General features: G+C 35.3%; 1 pseudogene; it reads left to right on the top strand.

The window, feature by feature from the left end:
- Positions 1–14,183: 14,183 nt before the first annotated feature.
- LOC118602883 lies at positions 14,184–17,417 on the top strand (annotated as a pseudogene).
- Positions 17,418–20,559: the final 3,142 nt, after the last annotated feature.

Below are 20,559 nucleotides of genomic sequence, written 5' to 3'. Positions count from 1 at the left end.
AATATCTCCTCGGAACTCAGCTTCTTTGACCAGGGTGAACACCTGAATCAAAGTGTGGCCATCCAAACTGCTGCAAAAAGATAAGCTGTAGCTTACATTTGGTTCACATATATTGATAAACTGAATTAGATGAAAGCAGAAAAGAGGCAAAAATGCTGCACACACAATCAGAGTTGGATTAACGGTGGGCCTTCTAGGGGAGATTCTTGCTCTCTTCTCAGATCGCCAGCACCAGCTTCCAGGGTGCTCAGCCATACCGCAGGCCTTACACGTCAGTCTGCAAGTCCTGCTGTATTCTGACAACATTCCCCTCACTTTTCTCTTAGGTTGGTAACTCTTCTATAAATAAAAGAGCCATGATTAGTCTTTTTCATGAGAACATCCTCCTTTGGGAAATGAACAAGATTCTGCACCACTTCCTGGCTCTCTGCTAGATCCTTTGGCTCTTTGTTCCTTGACTCAGTCATTCTCGCTATTTTTCTCAAGCTTTTCTTTTGCCAAGGGACTTTAGTCTGGAATTAGAACTGAGAGAAACCGACGTCCCAGAGCAGCAGTAAATTATACAAATTTTATGATCCATGAAACCGAATAAACCCAAAGTATTAATTTCTGATGGAAGCATCAAAATATTTGTCACAAAAGCCAAACAAACTGTTTTCCAAAAGACTCACATGGGAAAATGAGCCAGAATTGAATATGTATCTTTCTTACAACTACTGAAATTGGACAAAACCAGAGTACCAAAATCTTATATAAATAAAGGTCCAAACCCTCAATTGCATTTTATTTGTTTGATCCTCTGACCATAACACTGTTTTCTGGTTTTAAGATGCAGGGCTCAATAATAATAACCACTTTCGGACAGTGCTTTGTAGATTACTAGGTGTTTTCACATTCATATCAGGAGTTGTTGAGAACATGAATTCAAAAGCTGTGTTCTCTGATCTGTTGTTTACAGCTATATGAGCTTGGGTAAATTTTTCTTATCTTCTCTGTTTTTCAGTTTCTCCATTGGTGAAATGGGTATAAATTAGCCTCTATCTCATAGAGTCAATGAGAGAGATAAGGTCAATAATATGTAAATCACTTAAGATAGTGCTTGTGCATAATAAGCACTTTATTAGTCTTTGCTATACAAAGAGGAGGAAAAGGAGTTTATTCTATTTGGTCTTCAGAATCAGCCTGTGAGGTAAGCTGGGCAAGGATAATTATAGATACTTTATTTTTGAGGAGATCAAGACTTGTTAATGGTAGTTGTAAAACACAGATCTAAATTTAGGCCTTTAAATTTTCAAGTCCAGGGATGTTTGATTACTACTGGGTACCCTGACCTTCAATGACTAGACCAGGGTTGGACATGTAATCACAGTTCAGTTAGAATTCTTTTGCTAGAAATTTGAAGTCTAGAAGGGAGGGAAGAGTAAAAATAACAACAACAACAACAACAACAACAAAAATTGAGAGAGAACTCAAGCATGTAAATTGGGAACTATGGGGAGCCACGTTTCTCCAGCATCAACATATTCTACCACGTGGTTACTGATACACAGATGAGCAATAAAAGATGAATACTACTTCATTTACCACCAGTTTCCCCAAATTTGTTTTCAGCCTTTCCTGAGAACTGGCTGGCTAGTCCTTTGGAGAGGGGGAGTATTCTGTGAGACGAACCTAAAGCATCCCAAGGAAATGCTGACCAGTGATCAAGAGCACAGACTCTAGACTGAAATATCTGAATTCAAGTACCACTTACTAGCTGTGTGACCCTGGTTAAAAACTCTAATGTCATTTTTCTCATCTATAAAAGGGGGATGAAAACAGTATTGACTTGATCTGTACCATTATGAGGAGAAAATGAGATAACTATAATGCTTTCAGAATAGTGTCTGGAACTGGAAATGCTCAACTATTAGCTACTATTCCATTGATAATAAATTTCCCTTTGGGGATTAAACCAGGTCAAAATGGCTGGTAAATTTAGAATATCATCTTCCAAGGAATCGAGCTTGAAAATTAGTCATCTGACTTCTCTTTTTCCTTAATTTTCCAAATTTGAGCAGTCACTAAGTCCTATTAATTCTAGCATTGGATTTCTTCTTCTACTGTCCTAATTCCACCTATCTCCATTTCATCACCTTTGGTTTACTGGACTGTCCATGTGTTTATCTGTCTTTTATACTGGTTCCAAAGCAGATGATTCCAAAGCACAGAACAACACTGTAGAATGGGGCTTATCTGTGTAACTAGTGTTTATTTTAGGTAGGAAATGTGCTTTCTAATTCCCCACATTCTCTACTTAGAGAATAGTGTCGAATCTCAATATAGAGTTCAAAATCATTTATAATAGGTCCCCTACATAGCACTCAGTTCTCAATTCCCAATTCATACTTGACATCACTTACACTGCACATTCACTGGATTATGCACTTTCCTTAAATCTATGCAGTCCTTCCGCATCTTAATAACTTGTTCCCTTTGGTATCTTTTCTGCCTATCAAAGTACTACTTGTTCTACAACTCTGAGTCAAGAACTTTGTCTTTCAAGAAGCCTCTAAGAATGTTCCGAGCAAATTGACGGTCCTACCTCTGCATAGCTACCTCTTACAAACGACCATCATGCCCTTTCTTCCTTCTATTGGTGCAGAAGTCACTTACATACACCTCTGTCTAGCAATACGCTATAGTGCAAGCTTAGTAAAATAAGACAGCTAAGTCATTTTTTCTTCCAGGAAGCTTTCCCTAAGCCCCCTTCTAAATTATCTCCTCTCATCCACTCTCTCAATGTATCCTATGCATAGTTATAGCAAAGAGTTTTTTTATGCATTACAGACAATATCTGTTAACATGTTCATTTCTCTAAATTGTAAGCTCCAAAAGGGCAGGAACTATATTTCACCTTTGCAAACCTACCCTTAGTTCAATGCCTGGTACATAGTTACCTCTCTCTGCTGATTTAACTGAACGTGAGGTGAAAGACCTTCTCTAGGTCATCTTTGCTGCTCCTTACCCAGCTACAATGAATACTGGCATTATCTGGATGTAAAACCTGGGACTGCTGAAGCTATTTTGCTACTTATCCAAGAATAAAATTCTCTAAGAACCAGTCATAATCATGATACCAACCATAAATCTGGATATGTTGTTAAGATCACACATATCCTTATAGTATAAGCCAAGTGGAATTAACAATTTCCAATATTTGCATTTAATGGATAAAGAGATAGAGAGCGATAGCAGGGAAGTATGGGGAGTATATGGAAATATGTTTGTGGATCTAATTGGTTTAATTTATGCCCCACACCTATTCTTTAAACTTTGACTGGCATGGAATTGGGATTACAGTAATTTTAATTATTACCTCAAGACTAAGCATTTAGGGTAGAATAGGATTAAAAATAAGATCAGCAAAAAGGCTGGTGGAAGAGGTAAAGACTATAGAAGGCTGAGACCCAAGGTGACACATTTTTTCATATGCCAAATTCAGTAATATCTAAAATGACAATCATTGAGATGGAACATATGAAGAGAAAAAGAAGTCCCTAGCACATTCCATTCTTTTTCTGTCTTTTATTTGTTCACTGGTAGGCTGCAAAAGTTACAGACATTACATAGGTAATATGGACTGACATGTTGCTTAAAGGCTATAACTGAGGGATTTTATTTTTTGAATGCTCCCCAAAAATCACAAAAGAAAGCTATAAAGAGGCAAACATCGAACAGTTTAAACTATTATTTTCTACTAAATAAAAAGAGAAGGCCTTGTGCATGTGTCCTCTTCAGTTCTCTGGACAGAAACCATAACCCAGACATGTTGAACAAAACAGTGATTTGAAGTGAAAGTGATTTCCCACGAAGCATCAAGTATGTCATGTGGGAACTATTATCTTTGTCCTTTCCATGGGTATGGGCCTCCTTCTATTATTTAAGAGAAGAGACAGTTGGAAAACTGCCCCTGTGTATGCCTTGTGGAGAAATCATTGTATTTATCTATTCTTTATTTTGTGCCATGCAAATATTCTTCTTGTATTGTGGATACCCACCACAGCTATATGAGGAAGGCACCATTATTATTTCAATTTTGTGTGGCTGATGAAAATGAATATTAAGGAGGTCAAGTAACTGGCCCAGATTCCAGTGTAAGTAACTTATCTAACACATAGTAGTGCTACCAAGTGGAAGAGCAGAGATTTGAAGGTTTGCTTGACTCTAAAATTTGTCTCATGGAAGTCCACCAAAACTCACCCATCTTAGACAACTATAGTTTACTTAGGTAGACAGATTACATAATTATCACCTAAACTGGGATACTGCTGAGAGTCAAAGTGAATGCTATCAAAAATCACACTGGAAAAAGAGACATAAATTGTAACTGTCCCAATGAAAACCAGGGTGTCATGCCAGTTATATGTTTACTTGAGGAAAGAAAATAGACTTAGGAATGAAGCAACCTTGAGATCCATTCCATTTTTAAAGTTCAGTTTCTTCATCTATAAGATGATAATCAAACCATTAGATAATTGTAGATCACTCAACATCATCAAAGCTCATTATAATAACACTCAAAGAATCTTTATTCATGTTCTTCCATCTCCTTATAACTTAGTTTTTCAGTCTTGTGTTTACATAAGTATCCACATCCCCAACTAAATACCCCCAGGATGCGAGGTACAAATCTTATAAAATCAGATTTCCCACTCTTAGCATAGGTAGAAAACCTCATCGGCACTCAATATATACTTGATGGCTCGACTATTGTGGAAATAAATGGCATGTAGAGTTTGACGATAACTATCTTTCAATTTTTGAAGAAAAAATTATACCTAGCCTTTCTTGTAAACAAATAGATTTTTTTCTATTTTATTTTCTGGACACTGTTATAGGGGTACTTCTCTACCTTGTTATATTATTAGTGTCATATTTAACGGTATTTCATCAGTTTCCTCACAGTGCCTAGGTGAGTTTAAAAAAGAGAGAGAGAAATATGCAGTAATCCTTAAATGGTCCAAAGTGCTCTTTTATGCAGATTTCCAATAGACCGCATCAGAATTACCTGGGTTCTATAACGAGTCTTCAAGTGGGTAGTGCAGACAGTTTCTTTTCTTTTTTTTTAAGATCACTAGCTGATTCTGACAAGCAGACAGGGTTATAAGTCTCTTATTTAGAGCCTCCTTATAGCTCTTCTAAACCAGCCATCTCAATAGTTCAATCACTAAGGAAATATGTATTAGGCACCTATTATATGGTACCTATTATAGCACTAGGTACAGTGGATACAGCTGTGAATAAAATAGATTCTGATTTCATAGCAGTTAAAGAGAGTGAATTCAGACAATTCCAGTCCTGGGGGAAATTCTCACTGTAGGAAAGACCCTTGTGATTTATAAAGGATGAATTTAGAGATTTTCACAAATTACCAAAGTCTTGACGAGAAAACAAAAAAGCCACAGTAAAGAGGACTCATTCACTAGTTTAATATCACAATATCAAGTATATCACAAAATAGTTGATAGTTGACTATCAAATTTGTAAATGAAAAGTTCCTATTACACTCACAATAAGTTTGTTGCCTCATTCCCCTATTACCCATTTCCTGAGTACCATATAACTTCATTCAAGGCATGTATCTCTACACTTGCAATTTTCCTATTGGTTTGTGTAATGATTAATTTACCTGTATCACTGAACTAGATGGCCCCATGAATGTGGCAACTGCATATATTTTGTGTTCACCATTGCATCCTTAGTGCCTAGCACCATACCTCACACATAATAATCAAAAACCATTTGCTTAATGGACAGGTGAATGAATGAATGAGATTCTGCTCCTACCCATCACACTAGAGTATTCACATTCTACAGGATTTTAGAGCACTTTCAGGAAGTTCCCTTGGAAAACTCATGCTGTTTCTGATAAATCTAACATTAGCAAATCATTTTGGTAAGTCTAGGGAGCCTGTTGTGTATATTATTAAACATTTTCAGTAGAAGTAAATATTCGCAATTAAAGAGTGGCTTTTATTTTAAGAAAAGAGTCAAAGGTTTCACAATAAAATATTCGAAAATATGAAACTGCTTGCCTGAATTCTTAAATAGTCAGTCCAAAATTCTTTTAGAGAAGCTGTGTATTTTATCTCTTCACCATCATTGTATAAAGATGCATATTTAATTGACTTTTACCTAATTAAATGTTTGTTAATGTGTTAGAAATAATTTCTCATTATAATGTGTGATTCTTTTCTCATAAAATTCAACTTTTTCTTGTTGTCATTTACATTTCTTTCAATTTTTTAAATAGTCAAATCTACTGATTTTTTTCCTTTGTGACTTCTTCCTTGCTTCTATGCTCAGAAAAATCCTTTATCCTAAGATTAAATAATCATTTTTCTTGTTTTTTTAAAAGCTTCACTTTCTATGTGTTTTTATATTTTTCCACCCAATACTTCAACTGTGCTTAAATATAGAGGGATGTATGGTATTTTCAAAATTCTCTATATTCAATTTTTACTTACTCTACTTTTTTGTATTATGTGTGTTTCTTCTTTATTTAACCTTGCAATGTGGAGTTGCTGCTTTGGAGAATGAGCCTTTCTCTTTTTGTCATCTCTTTCCTCTGGCAAGAGAGCTATTTACTTTTATTTCTTCAATCCTATTTCTAATGAGTCTTAAGGTTCTAAGACAACTTCCACCCTGTATGAGAAACTTCAAAAAGGAAGCAGAGGACAAGAACAAGTTTGGCTTGTTTGAATCCCATGTATGAGTATTTATCAAAGATGAAGAGATGATTTTCTCCCGTAGAGATGCTTGACTTGGAGGAAAGACCTCAGCCAACACTTGGCTATAGATTGGCAAGTGTTCTGTTAGACTGTAGGAAAAGGTCTGTGGTTTTGGTTTATAGAGTTGAAAAAAAGTGAGAATTTATTTAAATAACTGAAATTTCAGACATAGAGAAATCAAGCTTAAAGGATATGTATATGTGACGATTCCTGACACGATGATGATGATGCCAATAGATACTAGTTTGCCTCATTTATACCAAACATAAAAGTAAAATATCTTTCCAGGAGGTCATACAACATAGAACTTTGGCCTTAGATTCATATTGCCAAGGGAAGCATTTCTGCACAGTTCTCACTAGCTATGTGATTACTTAAGGTAATTTACTTAATTAAGGTAATTCTCAGGTAAATTATTTAATCTCTCTGTACCTGGTTTCCTCAATGTAAAATGAGAATTCGGTTCTGGATTACACTTGTAACATATAAAGAAAACAGAAAATTACAGTGATTTTTTTTTTCTTATATAAAAGAACTACAAAGGGAGACCATGCAGGAAATATGCAGCGTCTTCTCGAATCCTCGGGAACCCAGACTATCTCTATTCTGTATTCTTAGCAAGTGGATTTCACCTTAGAGTCACCTTAGAGTTCAAGACAACTGTTAGAACTCTGGTCACTTTGTATACATTCTCTGCGTTAAGAACATGGAATAAAACTGAGATACTCTTTTTAAGGACAAAGGAGAGAACTGTGACTATGTAGGAATCTATAGTATCTGCCACATGATTAACTCTTTTTCAGGGTTGGTGGATTAATTAAACAATATGATGTACATAAGATGCCAAGGATGATCGATGCCTACAGAAACAGAAGTATAGCATATAAGTGGTACTACTGATCAGTACTACAAAGCAAATCAGTCACAGAGTCAAAATCTAAGTATTCAGATCTTTCCTATTTTTAATTTCTCATGTGTTAATGACATGGGTGAGTAAAGAGTACTGGGGTATTAACTGATTTCATTTCTCATGTATTAATGATATACTGAGTAAAAATAGTGAGGTAGTCAATGGTTTCCACCAGCTACTGAGTATGGGTTTTTAATGGGGTAAACCTCTGTTTGGTCCTCTCTCCCAAAGTCTGAAGTTTTGCAGATTCAGAAATCTGATTTTGTTAACATAATGATAACATAATGTTAACATAATGATAATGATGTGTCTCTTGGAATATGCTAATTTATACTGAGATATATAATTTCAAAGGAAAAGACACCATTATCTTTGGCCCACATATTCATTTCCTGAGGGTATCCTAAGCCTAAACCAACTTTTTATTTGAGAGTTATCAGTACATAAAATGGTAAGACAAAGAAAATAAAATGAGCTTAAATTGGAAGATCATATCCTCTAGCTAAGTTACATTCTTTCTTGTGCCATGTTGGCTGGCATCATACTGATGACTTTCTATATCTGTTTTCCTTTTATTTATTTTCCCCCTATCATCTGTAGTCACTATCTTCTATTAAAAACTTATTAAAATTAGACTCCAAGCCAGTTATTGCTAAGCTCAGCTGATGATTTGATGCTGAATCTGATACCTAGGTCCTGGCCCAGATTCACTTAAACTGAAGTTCTAAGGAAGTAGCTCAGGAATCCATATGTATTTAAAAAATTCTCCCAGATGATTCTGCTGAACATCTCTCCCTTACCTGCTTTTTGGGAATCACTGGTCTAGTCTAGACCTTTCAATATTCTGAAACAGTTAACATGTTGAAGTGAGAAGTAGGAGGAGGCAGGTGGGGAAGGGAAAGTATAGATCCCTCTAGGAGGATATTTTACACTGTGGGGAAGTGTCATCCTCTCCCATCCTCCTTTAACTCCCACTCCAAAAATTCTGAAGGACTTTTTCCTACTTGCCACTGTTACGAGGAAGTATTTAACATTAAAATACAATTTATTAGTATTTTTCAGACATAGTCAATGGATTAAGATGCGGAAAATGATTTACAGGTTAAACTGGAAGGAGAAATGGTGGGGCAGAAGGAACAACCACTCTTGGCTGGGTGGATTAGGTAAGGATCCAGGAAGGCAGTGGCATCTGAATTGCATCTTGACTAGTGGGGTGGGATTTTGACAAGTGACAGATGAGAAAGAGCATTCCAGGCAAATGGCACGCCATGCACCCAGACACAGAGGTCTGACATTGTAATATAGTCTCTTTTGGGCTTAGATGAGAGCCAACCCTGTTCCTTTTGTTGACTTGTTGCAAGGTGATTCCTCTGAGTTTTGGAGGACTCCTTGTGGGTTCCTGATGCTGCCTATGTTGAAAGGTTGTTTCTAGAACTTTGGAAGCCTGATCTGAAGCCATGTCTTATAAATTAGCAAGGGAATAACAACAGATCGAAAACTGACTTGAGATCAGGTCAACCCTGTGGGAGGTTAAAGCTGGTTTCACTGTCTCTCAGTCTCCAGAGACTAAGAACTATGTTGACGTATATGTTCTGATTCATTAGCAAAACATTCTTAAAGAAATAAAAAGACCCTGAAGGCTACTTGAAGAATTTTAGTTTTAATTCTAACTAATAGGGAAGATCTTGTAAGGTTTTAGGCAAGGAAGTAGCATCTGACTTTATTTTAAAGAAATCACTCTGGCTGTTATGTTGAAAATACTTTGGGGTTGGAGTGGTGGGGAGGTAAAGGTGGAAGTAGAGACCTCTTAGAAAATTATTACTGAAATCCACACAAGAGATGATGATATCTTGAAACAAGTGGTAATAGAGTGCTGTGAAGGGTTAAAATTCTGCGTTATTTTGAATGCATATCAAAATGTTCTGAAGTTATGAAGTTATGAAAAAGGAAAGGAGGAAAAATGGTAGTAAAGGGTACAGTTTTGGGCTGAGTAATTAGAAGAATGGAGTTAATAGCAGACTGAGCAGAAACATTTTAGTATTTTAATGATTAGTGTAATAGCTAACAGCTAATCATTTTATAGTTCTTTATAATTACAAGGGCATTCATCAAAACAACACTGAAATAGACTTGGAGCTACTGTCATCTTTATTTCATAGAAAATAAAATTATGGCTCAGGCAAATTAAATTAACTGGCCTACAATCTCACCGTTAGTTGGTGACAGGATTCAAATTTTAACCCAGGTCTATTGGACCCAAATCCAGGTCACAGTCTGTCTGCCTTTTAATTTGCTGTTTATCTAGTATTTATTTGGACTAAATGTATTTCTGCTTTCACACTGTTTTCTTATACTCCAACTTAAATAACCAAAGCAGCTGACAGCAAATGCCACTCTGGGGGTGATACAGACACGAGGGGAAAACCAGAGAGGAAATGATAAACTGCATGACTGTCTTTCTCTAAGAAACTGACACACATTTGTGACCTGAAAGTGGCAAGTTCTTTTGCAAATTGCTGAGATGTAGCAGAGCTCAATTAAAAGGAGGAAGCAACAGGGTGCTTGGAGGTGGCCCTTACATCAAGACCAGAAGTCAGAAGTCCTAGTTCAAGTTTTAGCACTCTAGCATATTAGCTGTTCGTTCGCGTTTCTGTCAAAGATAATGCAAATCTTATTTCGAATGGAACTTATTATTAAAATTAATAATAACAATTCATAAATGGCATTGATCACATTTTTTGTTTGTTTTAGCCATCATTAATCCTACAAGGGAGGATGTCTTACTGATGAGAATTCTGAGGCTTAGTAAGTAGAGCTGGAGAGCATTAGTAGAGGGGAGGACACTTTAATTCCATTGCTTTGTAGAAAACCTGACATGCTTGGTTTTCTGAAAAACTTGGGCCAACCTTTATTTCCTTCACTTACCAAGAATTCTGGCTCAAATTCATGTGCTCGATCTAATGAAAATTCTAAAATAAAAATATAAACTTGCTAAACTTTCTCATTTCTCTCTGCCCATTCTGCCCAGACGCAATTTGCTGCTTCAGTCAAGGACAGATGCGTGGCAAAGTGAATTTATATTGAGTTGTCTGCCTCGCTCAGGTAATTGCATATTTCTCAGCACTCTGTATGTCCTTCCGGATACTTTGTATGCCCTTCTTGAGCAGCAGAGGGATGTGTTGGTAAAAGTGAGTTAAATTAATCAAAGTGGTCCCTGGTAGGGCAAGAAGGGGTACAATGTAATAATCTTGAAAGAGGACCATTTCCCTTAATATAAAGATGCTATCTCATGCAGCCTTGTCCACTTATTGGCAGAATGAATAGTTAGCACATTGTCCGCAAATGGATGATGTTAACTCTGTCTACCATATCTTGGCCAGCACTTCTGACCTGGAAATGTGTTAGACTCATCTCTGGAGAATGCTGAGGGAAATGCTGCTATATATACCATGTCTCACTCCTTTGCTGTTAGCGTTTTCCAAGTTGGCAACTGTATAAGCATGTAATATTTATTTTTTAAAAAAGTAAGAATTAATTTGGGACCATACTAAATTATTCTTTCTAGGAAAGAAGCTGGAAGGAAGAAAGATTTTCAAGTCTGATCCCAGTTTTCTAAAATTATTTGAATCTGGGTGACTTCCTGACCTTGGCCTGTCAGCTGCTCAGTTTTGCCTCTCCAGAATCCCATCCATTTATGATTTTCAAGCCACCTGTCATGGTAAGCAGGAAAGAGGCACAGCAAGAGAGCAAATTTGATGTGCATTTACTGGTGGGCTTCTTGGAAGCTAATAATTACATGTTGAGCAAGCAGAGGGTCCAAACAGAGAAGCATAGTGTTACAGGAGAAAGCCACTGTATTACAGCCAGTAAATGGCTTCCAACCTAATTCACAAGGGTTTTGTTTAGATAAAATGGCATTACAAATGTTCCATGTCCAGTTACAGACACATAGCAGATGCTCAATCTTTCCATTTCCTGGTTCTGACTCTTTCATGAACTAATTGTGACACTGGACAAATCAGCAATACCCTTAGCAACCTCATATCTAGTGGAAGAAAAGATAAAAATGAAGAATATATCTTTAGATACTGTGTTTCCAAGAAGTATGCCAAATATTTAACATAAATTACTTCATCTAATTTCATTTTTTCATCACAAGACCAATGAGAAAGCCAAGGCTCTGAGAATTCTTTGATTTGTGAACTCCAATATTAAGACCAATGAGAGAATTGGAAATGAAGCTTCTCTATTTTTTTTTTCCTGGAAGAGGAACATAAACACATGAAATTACTTCACATCTTCTTTTTTATTCTTTAAAATGCACATGGATTTATTTGCATTCTATCCCATAGTGTATGTGTGATTGTTTTAATATAAAATGAATGCCTTATAGTTGTGTTTATTCTCTAGTTCTATGTGTCCCCTTCACAGTGTTAGTTCCTAGACAGATGCACATCCAGAGATGGTAAACTTTAGAAGGTGATCTTTATAGTCCTAATTTTAATGATTCCCAGGTATAACTAATTGCACCGGTTATCAGGCAATTAGGATTATACAGATAGTTATCAGTGTTACTTAGAAATGTAATGCCATATTAACCTAAGAATAAATTAAAGTGTTGTCAATGGGGCAGTCTTCCTATGCTGATGCAATGGACAAGCTATTGTAGTTGGCTGACTACCATCTCTTCAGTGTATCATACAGTCAATTTTCATAGTTCTAGGCAGCCCATCTGAGATGTGAGTTGTTTGAAGAAAGATGTGGCATTTCCCAGCTCTCAAAGACTATAGTGCCTTTCAAGTGGCCCTCTCCCACAGCTGCAGCTCTTACCCCTTCAGTAAATCCTTTCCCCTCTTGCACCTTAGTCCTTGCCAATCCCTAGTTAGTTGTCTCATAACCTTTGTAAATAGTTTCTTCATTAACCTTTTCAATTATGTTTTTTTTTTTTCCAGTTGGCCACTTCTTTCCTGAGCTCTACCTCATTACCAACTACTTATTGAACATGTTACTATAGTTTCACAGTCATGGCAACTCCAAAACAGGGCTCTTCGCAGACCTACTCTTCCTAATGTGTTGTCTGACTCAGTGATTGACGCTACTCTCTATTAATCACATCAGACACCTGAGTGTCATCCTCTGCCTCTCCATTTCACTTACTTCATGAAGACAATTGCTAATTAATATCAATTCTCCTTCCTCAGGTTTCCTAAAATCATCATTTCTTTATCACCTGCAGTTTCTGCTTTCATTATTTTTCAGTAGATTGCCTCCTAATGGACCCACCTGCCCCTATCTTGCCTTCCTCATTCCTTTCTATTGTTTTCTCTTCTATCACAATCATGTTTTATAGCTAAAAACCTGTTAATGCCAATCTACTCTTAAAACAATTTAATGGCTCCTTATAACCTTAAAGTCTAAATTTCTTAGCAAAGCATACAAGACTCCCTTTCTTTTTTCCAAATTTCTCAGTTATTTTTTGACACTTCTACATAAGAATCCTATAATTGAGTACTACCACATCCCTTCATATTTATCAAAGATAGTTGACTTCACATTTGTGCATTTGTACACGCTATTTCCTTTGTCAAGACTATTCTGTTCCTAGTGGTCCTTTAAGTTCTACCTCCAGCATCACTTTCTCTAGAAAACTTTCCCACACTACCACAATCCCACATTGATTTGTGTGTGTCTTAGGGTTGCAGTGGCCCTTATTCTTCAGTTGATAATTTGTCCCAGAGTAAGGTGCTCTGTTCTGCTGGATGAAATAGCAGTTTTGCTCTGTCCTATGTCAAGTGAACACCAGATGCTTTATGCTTGCTCTTCTCCTTAAGATACTGTTTCTTGCCTAGGCTCGGAACAAGGCCCTGGACTCAGGTGTGGGCTGCTCTAGAGGGATGCATCAGGGTCAATTCTCATAAGAGGTGTTGAAATGGCTGATGGATCTCAGAATCAGAGATGGTTTTGAATGTCAGATCTTCTGTTAACCAGTTGCATAGCTTTTAAGAAAAGTCCAGAGAATGTTGTACCAATGAATAGTTTGCTTAATAATTATTCAGAGGCCTCAAGTTACAGACAGCAGTTTGAAGCAATAGTATAAGTCAAACTGATTCTGGATTTTGCTTTTGGTCAGAGCTAAGATTAAAGTAGTTATTAGTCAGGCCTAGCTCATCTATCACACAGATGTTCTCTTTCTTACTCATGAAATATTGCTGAAGTAGATAGATATATGTTAAATTTTCCACTCATATTATAAAGTTCAATGATTTTAAACTAAAATTAACCATAGAAATAATACGGAAATATATTAGGGAAATATATTTTTCAATCTTTGATTTGTGGACCCCTTACACGGTGATTATGTAATTTCATGACACCTCTATTAGAATTAAAAGAATCATAATTTTAGGTAGTAAATGATAAAGAAGTGATTTTAAATTATATAATTTATTTTTTATCTTTATTATATAATAATCACATATCATATAATAGCATTTCTCTTATATTACCTTCTGTAATTGATATATGTTTTATAGCTCCAGCCTGGACTTCTTCCCTGAGCTCTAAACTCTAATACCCAACCATTGTCCCTAACAGACATCTCAAATTCACCACATCCTGATCCTCCCTCCAACATCTGCTCCAACTACAGCCTTTCCTAACTCAGTTATGGGCAGCTCCATCCAGGTCAAAAAAAAACCCTGGAGTCATTCTCAATTCCTCTTTCTTTAACAGCCCACATCCAGTCCATTAGCAAATCTTGATGAATCTGACACACGTGATTGTGTGTGTATGGTGTGTATAACCACTTCTTATCACCCCACCATAGTATGTAAGTCACAACAATTTTCTTGTCTGTTAATTGCAATAGCTTCTTACCAGTCTCCCTGCTTTTAATTTTGCCACCTAACAATTTATTCCAGAACTTTCAGACTGGCCTTCTTAAAATAAATCATAACATTCTTCTTCTGTTCAAAGCCCTCAGAGTAAAAATCAACCTCCTTATAATGGTTTACAAGGCTCTAAATGAGTTAACTCTGGGCTTACTGACATCAGTGCCTACTGCCTTACCGCAGGATCAGTCTTCTTTGGCCATACTAGACTTGCTGCAGTTCCTAAAATTTTCAGGCTTACTCCTTCCTCATGGTCTTCGAACTCACTATTTCTTCTGCCGGGCATATACTTTCCCCAGATAATTTCACGATTTGATTCTGTACTTCCTTCAAGTCTTTTCTCAGTTATACCTTAAAGTAAAATCTTTCCTGATGAGCTTATTTAAAATTACTCCCCTTTCTTGAATTTCTGCCTCCTTTACCTGCTTTATTTTTGTCCACAGCACTTATTTTCTTATATACACCTGACCCTGCATTTTTTGTTTTTGTTTGTTTTGTCTCTTCTGCCAACACACAAATTCATACACATAATAAAAAGGTCCATGCAAACATAATTTTTGTTTTGTTTATTGCTCAACCCTCAGAACCTAGAAAAGTGCCTTGGCACATAGCAGACACTCATTACTTGCTATTTGAATTAATCACATATAAAGACAAATTTCAATTCTTTTTCATTTATTTAAAATCTTTCTAAAATGTACTTGAATTAAATTTTGAAGAAAAATTATGTTTTGAAGACAAAATAAGGTTTAAAGTTATGTCATGCTTAATTTAAAGGTAGGTTGAAATAATACCACATGTTATGTATGGCAAAAACAACTTGCTTTCATATCTGATATTAGGAAGTATATTTAGGCTTTAAAAATCAAATTGCTTATATTTATAATGTTAATAATTTTTTTCTAAATTAAACCCGACATCTTTATGTTTAAACCAAAATAGTAAAAAGCAACTCGGTGTCTAATAAAAGTTTTAACAGCCTGAATGAAGGTATTACGAACCCACCCACGTCATTCTTATCAGCTACTCACCCCCTCATATCCTTTTTAAGTGTCTGTGACTTCCCAACACTATAACTAAATTTTTCTGCCATAATGAGAGTGGCTCTCTGTGCCAAGACATTCTCTATCTCGCAACATGGGAAAATTGTGAAACTTTCCACAAGGCTGACTCCCTGGGCATCTCCATTCTTTTCCAGGTGTCAGTTATTCTGGGTTTGACACAGGTCTGTGAGATCCTATAAGGCCTCTGATGGGCCTACCCCATGTCCTCTCCAGCGCATTTAAGAATAGTCATTGTGAGGCTACCGGCCCTTTCATCTGAATTCCATGAAGCGCCACCTGGCCTACCTTTGAGTGGAACAGTACTGCCGCCCACTTCCAACTCCCGTCCTCTGCATCCCTGGCACTGGTTGTTTTCTGTGACACTGGCAACAGATAGGTTTAGGTTTGAAATTGCCCTGAAGAAATGGGTCAGGAGTTGTGTGTGCAACGGGTCGGGTAACGAGAGCTGTTGGAGAGCTGGGAATTTTTTTTCGCTTTTTAACTTTTTATATTAGTAATACACGCAATGGAAACAACGACATAAAAAGGTTTCCGAGGAACCAACAATATGGAGAAAATGAAGAAGAAGAAGCAGCGGGCCTTCCGCAAGTTCACCTACCTTAGTGAGGACCTCAACCAGCTGGGGGACCCGTCCTAGGAGCAGCAGCCAAAGCGGCCCTTCAGAGCCTAGATCGGTGGCTAACCATCCAGCACCACTTCTACAGAGGAAGCCACTCTCCCGCTGAAGCGCCTGCGCAAGGCCAAGAAGGAGGCGTGGCCCACCGAGAAGCCGCAGGTAATGAAGGCGCGCCTATGGGATGTGATTATTTCGCTGGAGATGGTAGGCAGCACGGTGGGCAGCGGCAACCTCAGCTCCTTCAACCAGGTGGAAAACAAGCCAGAGATAATGAGCCACTACTTGAGCGAGTTCTACATCACCTACAAGCCCGAGTCCTGGCATGGAGGCCACTCACTCCTGTCACTTTACTCCCCTGCTCCTCCAATAAAGGCAGACTTCTCTTTAAAAGAAAATTCTCTAGAAGGGTCTTGGGCAACATGACCATTACTTAATTCTTTTAAATCATTCATAATAGCTAAGATGTGGAAAAATTCTAGATATCTGCTGTACAACATTGTGTCTATGGTTGACAATATTGTACACTCAAAAAAAATTTAAGAGGGTGGCTAGCTCTCATGTTGAGTTATTACCGCAATAAAAAAAAAGTGAGAGAAATTAAAATGGATAATTATATTGTCTTAATGGCATGAAAGCCCTAGAACACCTTTGAAAATCTTGGTAACAGTGATCGAAGACAATTGGTTCAGTTTATAGATAAAAAAAAAAAAGAAGAAGAAGAAGATCCAGAGAAGGGGGATTATCTGGGTGGAGGAAGCTCAAGAGCTGAAGGAGACCCTTGATCAAAGTCACACACGATGTACTTTGTATTCCTTTAAAAGTCCTGCCTCTTTTTCTCCCCAGTTTTAAATATCCTGATTCAAATGTTATGTTTTTGTTACACTTGCTTCCACTTTTCATTGTAATTATTATTGATTTTTATTAATTAATGTACTAGAGGAGATTGACTAATGCACTTTTTCATCTAATCTAATTTGGTTGTAAATGTCTATTTAAACCTCTATCACATTTAGTTTTCATATTTGTTACAACAATTGTATGCACGTGCGTGTGATCCATGGGTGATGAGCATCCTTCTGAGTTCTGATGGTTTGAATTTATTTGTGTTCCAATTGTTAGAGAAGGATGAATATATGTTCATTAATAAAATAGCAATAATAAATTTTATATAGGTGTGTTATTATGTGTGTTTATATTTTATATAGCATTTTATTAAATCTACATACGCATTTTATATTTTATATAGTATTTTATTAGATATAAATACCTAACACTACTATTACTACTACAATAACTACCACTACTAAAGCAGTAGACATTGAATGAACATACTCTATTTGTCAGACACTGTGCACTTCATGAACTTTATCTTACGTTATCCTCCCAAGGAGCTCTAGTCACATTAAACCAGTGGTACTTTCCAGGACACTCCATACACTTTTTTGAGCCAATGGATATTCTGTTTGCTTGATGCTTTCTTCTCTTGTATCCATCTGGTCAGCTCCTACTAATCCTTTAAATTTTTGTTCTTTGGAAATCTATTTGGGAATTGTTCCAAGAGATCACTCTCACCTATAACCTTTTCTACCTCTTTGTCAAGCACATTTTTTACTGTGATTTTCATGATTAAAAAATTATTATTTTTGTCTTTAACTTCCCCTACTAGTTTAGCAGATTTTACAATGTTCATGAACAACTCATGACAAGAAATTGTTTGCCCAAAGTCATGCAGCTCATCACTAGTCATTTTTTTCCTTTCTTGTCTTTTCACATATTAAATATAATATTTTGTTTCTTAATCACCATAGATTCTATAGGCTAATAAATCTACTAGTAGTTGATTTTTTCTTTAAAAAGCTAATATCTACTTTCTTTTTCTTGACCTAGAGTTTTAATTAGGACATCAATACTATATTGAATAATAGTGGGGGAATGTCTTGGTTTGCCCGGAATAGTCCAGATATAAATAACTGCCCAAGGTAAAGCCATTGTCCCAATATAGCTAGTGTTTATACTTTATATAACTGTCAAAAATGTCTGGTTTTAGACAAAATTTCATAAAAATTGTGTATATATGGCATACATCTTTCAGTTCTGATTCAAGGGGAATTCTGTTTTTTTTCCTTAGTATAATGTTTGCTATAGGTTTCTTACAGATTTTTTTCATCTTAAGAAAATATTCTATTTTTAGTCACTGATTTGTTTTATTATATTTTAATCAGAATTGGTGTTGAATTTTATCAATGTTTTTATGTCTGTTATATAGATTCTTATTTTCTTAATATGGTAATGTAATTAAATATATTAATTTTCTAATATTAAACAACATTAAAATCTTAGAGTAATGAAATATTATTTCTATTAAATTTCACAATTGATGTGCAAATACTTTATTTGATATTTTAATGTCTACATTTATGAGAATAGCCAACTTTGTTTTATTTCCCTCCTCGTCTGATTTGTGTGTCAAAGTTATGAAAGCCTCAGAAAATGAACTATAAATACTTCAATATTTTCCATGTTTATATTTATATGCTATGATGAAATTCACCTGCAAAATATTTAGGCTACTCCTTTTTAAAATTATTTAAACATTTTCTTTTATGACATTCTGTCATTATTGATATTTCTACTTGCTTTTGTTTCAGTTTGATAATTTATATTTTTCTGGAATAATATTACTTTCATCTATATTTTAGAATCTATCAGTATTGTTTTACCTAGTGTTTTCTTAAATATATTCACTATACATATAGCTATGACTCCTTTCTCATTACTAATGTTAATTATGGTTTCTCTTACTCAGTTATGTTTAATGAATGCCAATATATTGGTCTTTCAAATTAAATGATTTTGGTTTTAATTTTTTGTTAGATATTTTTTTCTTGTATTAATTTTGACTTAATATTGATTAGTGTTTCTATTTTTTCTGTTCATTTTTCAATATATTCATTTGAATATTTAATTAAATTTTTTTAGTCTATTTTTAAATGTACTCATTGAGAGTAATATGTATTCTTTTAACTACCTTTTGGCTGTTATATGGATTTTAATATACAAAGTACCTTTAATGTTCATTTCTAAGTAGGTTGTGATTTTAGTTACATTTGATCTTCGTCCTAAAAAATGCACTGAGGTGAAAAATCCCAAATGAACATATTTCTTTTGTGTGTGTGTGTGTGTGTGTGTATATATATATATACACACACACACACACACACACATATATATTTATAATTTCAAAATTTTATGTTTTTAAAGTTAATGACTATAGCCTATGTGATTTTTGCTTTATGAAATCTATTAAATTTTTTTTGTCCTCAAATCCAAGGTTAATGTTTTTAAATGTTCCATAGATGATGTAAAGAATATCCATTCTCTGTTCAACAGAATAAAGTTCTAAATAAATTTGATTATTTTTGGTGTTTATGTTACTTGAGTCCTCTCAGTTTTATTTCATTTTACTTTTGCTGTTCTTGGAGTACAATTCACTAGCTTCTCAATAGCCACTAATGCTATTATTTTACATACTGCTTCATCTGAGGAGTTAAGGGAACCATCCAACACATATGATTTAAAAAGAATAAAAGAAAAGAAAGAAAAAGAAAACCTTCACTTGACCCCTGATAGTAAAGAATATGTGCTAGTAGAGTTCTGAGAAATCAGGAAATAGGAAGAAAGTGAATAATAAAATCAAGCTTTCCATGGTTCAGTAAATGGCTCTGAAAGTGATGCTTTAACTGTATTAATTCATATCATTTGCTCTAAAAGCCTCAAGAGATCATTATGAAAATAGGAGTTAATTTTTAAGACTAAAATAAAACGTACTAGTTATAAATTTTATGTAATAGTATTTTCAAAACGTGTTCCATAAAGCTCTACTTTAAGGAGACTACTCATTAAAAAAAAAATAAAAAAAGATAAGACTTTCAGATTTAACACACATTAGCACATTTAAAGACCAGCAAGTTCTGAGGTGAAGGCAGCCATTTAACTTTCAGCTACCATGTTTTCCAAACTCTAAAAGCTTTTATTTTATGAAACACTTATTACTTTTTAGCATTTCAGAAAAGCCAATTGACTATATTATGTGATTTTAAAGAATTAATTATTATGAAAAGCTTTATGTCAATGAGTAAAAATATAAGCTACATATATATATATATACACACATATATATATACACACACATACACACATAAGTAAGTCAAACGTGTCTGATACATGTCACATAATTAGCCAATTTATATAAATGTTTTGAGATCATATACCTCAAAAAGACATATGTCCTGGTAAAAATAAATGT

The sequence above is a fragment of the Rousettus aegyptiacus genome, unplaced genomic scaffold (genome assembly GCF_014176215.1).
Source record: "Rousettus aegyptiacus isolate mRouAeg1 unplaced genomic scaffold, mRouAeg1.p scaffold_m13_p_5, whole genome shotgun sequence".
Taxonomy (NCBI): Eukaryota; Metazoa; Chordata; class Mammalia; order Chiroptera; family Pteropodidae; genus Rousettus; species Rousettus aegyptiacus.
Note: the sequence above shows the minus strand (reverse complement) of the source record. Positions and strands in the feature narration are given on the sequence as shown.